The 6952-nt window shown below is 47.3% G+C and overlaps 1 long non-coding RNA gene across 1 annotated transcript; it reads right to left on the reverse strand.

Moving 5' to 3' along the window:
* Positions 1 to 3846: 3846 nt before the first annotated feature.
* LOC115084284 lies at positions 3847 to 4940 on the reverse strand. Its single transcript, XR_003854515.1, has 2 exons — positions 4801 to 4940; positions 3847 to 4623 (listed from the first exon to the last, which is right to left on the reverse strand). It is a non-coding gene; the product is annotated as an uncharacterized LOC115084284 (long non-coding RNA).
* Between the last annotated feature and the right edge of the window lie 2012 nt (positions 4941 to 6952).

The raw sequence follows: 6952 nt of genomic DNA on the forward strand, positions 1-6952 counted from the left end.
ATTATCTTCTCTCATCTCCTCCTACTACTTCCATCTCTCCTCACCTTCTTCTTCTCTCCACCATGATCCCTCTCTTCTCACAACCCTTCTCTTGATTTATCTCCCCTATCAATCCATGACCCCCAATCCACATAACTCCTTTCCCAGTCCTCTTCACCTAATCACTCACCCCTGCTCCTCTTCTTATCACAGCCCATGTCCTCTTTCCTGGCTTGTATCCTTTTTCCCTTCTCACAGCACATGTCTCCTGTCAGCCTTCTCTGCTATTCTCCCAGACCCTCACTGCCTGTGACTACTCCTCTCCCTCAACTCTTCTCCCTGTCCTTCTTCCCCTCACAGCTCCTCCTCTCCTCCTCCCCCACCAAGACTTCCTTCTATCAGGTCCTCTCCCAGCCAGCATCCCCTTTTACAACCAGCTCCCAGCAGATCTCTCAGCCCCTCCCTCATCCTGCTTATAGCTCTTCTGTCCCTCTTTTCCTTTCTAGGCCTTCTATCAGCAGCTGCACCCCCCCCATCTCCACTGCACCTCAGGCAACCTGTCTTTCCAAGCCTGCTACTCTCTGTTATTATTTGTGATAATTGTGGGTGGATCCTTGGGCCGGTGGCAGGTGACCACGCACATGGGGGAAGATCCCGAGAGGGACCACCGGTCAGGCTCAGAGAATGGAGGCAGACACACTAGTTCTTTTATTAAACTGTATAGTGAACCACCATTAGGTGGCAGTAGTGAGCTGGAAGAGCCCGGCTGGGCTGTAGTCCCTCAAGCACTGGAACAGCGATCCCAGGATGGCTGAGCTGTAGAGAAACTGAATATAGTGAGTAGGCAGGGTATGCAGAGTTCAGGAACAGAACCTTGATGGTAACACTCACACAATAGTCTCTTGAAGCAACCCAGAGGCTGGAATGAAGTAGGCCCTCGAGGAGCGAGTACCTGGTTCCAGGGAAAGCTCTGAGAGAGAGATGATAACTTACTGGTGTTGTAGGCAGCGGTGACTTCCTGGCAGAAGTAGTATTCGGTAGCAGGTCCGGGAACATGGGCCCTCGAGGAGCGAGTACCGGTTCCAGACTGTGACCTGAAAATTAAGAGAGAGAGTGAAGCCCCCAAGGAGTGGGTACCCCTGGTAAAGTCCGAGGAGGCAGAGTAGCAAGGTATGCGGAGAGAGAATCCTATCTGCAGCGATACCTGGAGGAAGGTAGGTAAACGTAAGAAACCCTTAACCTGTACCTTAACCTTTGCTAACTTGAATAGCTAGGAAAACGAAAGACCTTAAATATCTGGTGAGGATGATGTCATCTCAGGGGGACGCTCCTGAGGTTCTCGCCACAGCTGGTACTTGAGTCTGGGCCACGCCGCGCACACGCCCTTAGGCTTCAGGAGAGCATGGCGGAAGGCAGCGTCTAGCCGGTCCGCGGCAGCCAAACTTCCATCAACCAAAGAGGGAGTCGCAAAAGAGGTAAGATGGGCAGAGTGGAGACATCGGGCAGCGACGGTCGCAACAGGAGGAGGAGGAGGAGATGAACAGGCGGCTACTCTTTCCTGCACACCTAATCTCAGGCATTTTGCAGGTGGTTAGCAGGAGAACAGCTCTGCAGAGGAGGAGGTCATTTCTCCTTAAGAAGAAGAGGTGCAGGCCACTCATGTGGAGAGGTGCATCATGGACATCAATACCTGAGTGGTGGAGGAGATTGTAGGAGCAGGCTGGAGATGCAGGACCTGCAGGAAGTTGTAAGGGAGGAGATGCAGGGCCTCCAGGATGTGGAGAGGGAGGTGATGCAGGGCATTTGTCATGCAATGGATGCCAAGATTGCAGTGTGGAGGAAGATGCTGCAGAGAATGCCCCCTCCCTGGCAGTTGCAGCCCCTACCAGTTCCCTACTATGTCATGTCCCACTGGATGTAGCCACCACATGTCTTTGCAGTAGCACCAGTCTGGATGATCCCTCGCTAGGCTGGAGCTCAACCAGCACTGTTGCCAGATCCACCTACAGTATTCCTTCACCAGCCCCCATCATGCTATTACCTCCTTTTATATCACCATCATCTCCGCTCACCAGCACTGCCACCAACTCAGAGAGATGCTCCCATCTCTCTAAGGGAACAGGTAGCTGAGGAAGAAAGGGCCATTGCAGTTGCTGGCCTATCTTCTTGGAAGAAGGAGAGCCCTGAAGGCCCCTCCAGCAGCTCTGTTTAAGTGCCACAACGAACAAATTCCATGCTCTCCGAGGACAATGTTAGCTGTAACAGGACAGCACTGTAGAGGACTGCCAGATTTGGACAATCTAAGGCTCCTGAGCTTTTCCCATCCTGAAAAAAAGAAGGCAGCCATGGAAGCTCTAAATAGATTTATTATAGTCATCCCATTGAGCACACAATGTAAATAAATTAATATTCCTCTTCGAAAATGCCTTTGTATCAAAGTGTTCCTTTCCTCTATAGCTTGCTGTTGACCCTGGCAATGTATATCCTACAATTCCTTCTGACTCAGCTTTTCTTCCTCTTCCTCCTCCTCCTCCATTTATTTATTTATTTAAAATCTTTTATATTCCACTCATATTGAAAAGTTTCATGTTGAGTCAAATACAATAAAAGTGCATATAACATTAACATTAAATAAACATTAGAAAAAAATATAAAACATTTTAAATAAAACAAATATAACATATCATAAAATCCATGCTGACATGAGCACCAAGTTCACCGACTCAAGATTGAAGACTGTCAAAAGCTGTATGGAATAGAAAAACCTTATGACGTTTATGGAAAAATTGTATATCATCAGAGGCTCTTAGAAAATCAGGCAAAGAGTTCCACAAATCAGGACCCTTAGAAAAAAATGCACAATTCCTTGCAGCCATAAATTTGGTGGAAGTAGCTGGTGGAATTTTTAAGAATTCTTAGATTGAGTATGCAGAGAGCAGGATGGATTATAAGAGGTTATCAGATCTGCCAAAGAAGAAGGACCATTTATGCACAAAGTTTTAAAAATTAAGACTAAAATTTTAAATCCCACCCTCTGCTAAAGTGGCACCCAATGAAGCTCAAACAGCAGCAGAGTTATATGGTCCCATCTACTTCCATTTGTCACAAGATGGGCTACTGAGTTTAGTAATACCTGTAAAGCCCTGATTGTGGAGGAAGTTAAACTAACATACAATGAATTACAATACTCTATGGGGCGGATTTTAAAAGGAGCGCGATTAGCCTACTTTTGTTTGCACTTCAGGCGCAAACAAAAGTACGCTGGATTTTAGTAGATACGCGCGGAGCCGCGCGTATCTGCTAAAAACCTGGATCGGCGCGCGCAAGGCTATGGATTTTGTATAGCCGGCGCGCGCCGAGCCGCGCAGCCTACCCCCGTTCCCTCCAAGGCCGCTCCGAAATCGGAGCGGCCTCGGAGGGAACTTTCCTTTGCCCTCCCCTCACCTTCCCCTCCCTTCCCCTACCTAACCCACCCGCCCGGCCCTGTCTAAACCCCCCCCTTACCTTTGTCGGGGGATTTACGCCTCCCTCTGGGAGGCGTAAATCCCAGCGCGTCAGCGGGCCTCCTGCGCGCCGGGACGCGACCTGGGGGCGGGTCCGGAGGGCGCGGTCACGCCCCCAGGCCCGCCCCCGGAACGCTCCCGACACGCCCCGAAAACGCCGCGCGGTTTGGGCCCGCCCCCGACATGCCCCCTCCGAAAACCCCGGGACTTACACGAGTCCCGGGGCTGTGCGCGCGCCGGTAGGCCTATGTAAAATAGGCTTACCAGCGCACAGGGCCCTGCTCGCGTAAATCCGCCCGGTTTTGGGCGGATTTACGCGAGCAGGGCTCTGAAAATCCGCCCCTATGTTTGTAAGAGCACATGCCTGAACTACAGTTCTAAAATCATTAAAATCCAATATAGGCTTTAAATGACGAAGCATACGTAATTTGAAATATCCCTTCCTGAGATCTTGAAGTACATGGGGTTTAAAAGAAAGTCTTGAGTCAAATATAAATCCCACATTTCTTACTGTATCCTGAAACTGTATAGAGTTACCCAAAATGAAGAGAGATTCTAGAGATGGCTTTGCTGAAGAGACATCATGACGCAAGACGTATATAGCCTCTGTCTTAACATTTAACAATAAATGATTTTCAAACATCCATTCATAAATAAGAGACAGACTGTGTGAGATGTGATGTTTGAGACAAATTACCATTAAAAGGAAAATAAAACTGCATATAGTTAGTATAGATTCTAAAATTAATAGATTAACTAACCAATAAATCATACAGTGGTCTCAGATAAATGTTAAAAAAGGCTGAAGACAAAACAGAGCCCTGTGGAAATCCAGATGGCATTGTAAATGCAGTGGAAATATTTCCAGCCTTCTAGTTCCTCTGGAGAAGTCAGACCTCTGGTTCTGGCCAGATTATGAAATATTCAGCAGACTAGAAATTTCTTACAGACCTTAGGGGGTTGTAGAGAAGGCATCTCCCAGATCTGTTCAGTCAACAGAAACACATTTTAAGTAGACCAAAGGTTCTCTCGATGACTGCCCTGGTCTGTCAGTGGGCCCTGTTGTAGTAAACATCTGCAGTGTTCTGTGAGTTTGCCAGTGGGATCATGAGCCAGGTTTTGAGTGAATATTCTCTATTACCTGTAGGGGAGAAGGCATAGAAGAGCAGTTAGATATGTCTTTGGGTTGAGCAGTGGGGTTGTTCACAGGACAGGGTTAGAGCAGTTCTCCTGTGCCAAAGTTGTCAGTCCACTTAGATATGAGGGAGACAATGAGGAGGTTAATTGGTGTGTGGGGCAGTGATATGCACATTCCTACCTAGAAGCCAGTGCCTGGTGAAATGGCCTTCCTGGAAGTGGTCATGAATTCCTGATTGCCGTTCCTTGCGATGTATTTCGTTGAATGCTTTAAGGTCTTTGTACACCGTTGTGATGTAAACACGAACGACGGTATATAAAATCTTTTAAATAAAAAAAAAAAATAATAAATAATGTAGGCATCGTGAGTGGATCTCAAAAACCTGAGCATGATGTCCAGCATGATGCCCTTGGCATTGCAGACCACTTGCATATTGAGGAAGTGGAAGCCCTTGTGGTAAATGGTCTCATCTCCCCCTATGCTTTTATAGGGACATAAGTGCAATCGATAACCCACAAGACAGAGGACAAGCATGCTATATGATAGAAATCATGATTCATTGTTGTTGATGTCTGCTCTGAGGGAAGGATATATATTGGTGTGTTTTTCAGAACAACGCTGCCAGGAACTGCTCGATACACAGGGAGGTGACAGACTGACTTATTCCTGCTGTGATCCCTAGAGGTGTCTGGAAGGTGTTGATGACCAAAAATGTTAGGGTGCTAGTGATCCTCACATGTACTGGGAAGGAGTGACCCCTTTGTCTGGTAGGTTGCAAGTCCTACTGTAATTGTTGATATAGGTACAGTACGGTTTGCTTGTTGAACCTGAACCTAAGCAGGACTTGCTCCTCTGAGAGATGCAAAAACTATGCCCTAGACCTGTATACTCTCTATATACGTCCTCCTCCTCCTTCTCTTCCAGTGTTCTCTTTCTTTCCCTCCTCAGCCATTGTGACCTGAGCATCCATAAGGCCATTAGAGTCATATTGAAAAGGTTATCTCCACTACTGACTCTTACCTCCCAGTGGTTCCCACTATGTCCCAGTAACATACACGTCCACCCCCTGTATAGCCCTGTATTTCCCAGTCAACTCCAATCTGTTCCAATTATCCCCAGTATAAACCAGTATGTCCCAGTTACCACCCAGTATGGCTCTGTCTATCCCAGGTATCCTCAGTCCCATCCATCCTGCATGACCATATGTGTTCCGGTGCCACCCCCCCCCCCCCCCCCCCCCGGATGATCTAAGTATGTCTTGGTTTGGCTTCATTTAGTCCCAATATGTCCCTGGTACACTTCCTCCCAACCTCTAGCCTGCTCCTGGGCCACTCATCCAGAGAAGCCATCCCCCAAAATGCCAAGTCCAAAATCAAAATGAAAGTTTGCACTTGTGTGTGTAAATGAGTAGTAAATGAATACAAGGAAGTTGAATGATGTTTGCATGTACATTGCTTGCATACGTCAATATGCGCATATGTGCAAACCCTGTCCCTACATGCCCCAGAGACGCGACCATTTTATAACATACACCACATACACCTGGACGCACATACATGTGCGCACAATTTTAAATGGACATATGCACGCAAATCCCCTTTCTTTTGTGCATGTACTTTTGCTCAAGCACATGCATATACACACATATGTGGCCTCTTTTTATAATACACATTGGGGTGAATTGTAAAAGCCCTGAGTGTGCCAAACGCAGGAGATATGCGCACAAGTTGGGTCGGCGAGCACCAAGTGGATTTTATAAGCTACCCATGGATGCTGCATGCACAAGTGAAAAGTTTCTAGAAAGGGGTGGAGTATAGGCATAGTCTGGGCAGGACATGGGTGTCTCAGGGCCTGGCCAAAAAATGTGCTCACAAATATTTACATACATAGGCAAGCGCCAGGGTTCCCTGCCATGTAAATTTACTTCTGCTATGGAGGACATGTAAGTAGTACAATAAAAAAATTTAGGCCAGGCAGTGAGGTTTTAAGGGTTGGAGCTAAATGGAAGGGTGGTTATAAAATTAGGGGGGGGGGGGAGGGGGAGTTTCAAGTCCTGTCCCTAAACTGGGCGAACTGGGAACAAACTGGGAAAACTACCCTTGTAAAATGTTCTCGACTTACGCAGTATATGCGGGATTTGCGTGCATATGTCCATTTAAAATTGTGCACACATGTATGTGCATCCAGGCTATTTTATAACATGCACACATACACGCGTGTATGTTATAAAATGGTCGCGTCTCTGGACGCGAGCCAGCAGCCACATGTACGTGTGCACCCACATGGCTGTTTCAAAGTTATCATCATTATGAACGACTGGGTCACATACACA

The sequence above is a fragment of the Rhinatrema bivittatum genome, chromosome 2 (assembly GCF_901001135.1).
Source record: "Rhinatrema bivittatum chromosome 2, aRhiBiv1.1, whole genome shotgun sequence".
Lineage (NCBI taxonomy): Eukaryota > Metazoa > Chordata > Amphibia > Gymnophiona > Rhinatrematidae > Rhinatrema > Rhinatrema bivittatum.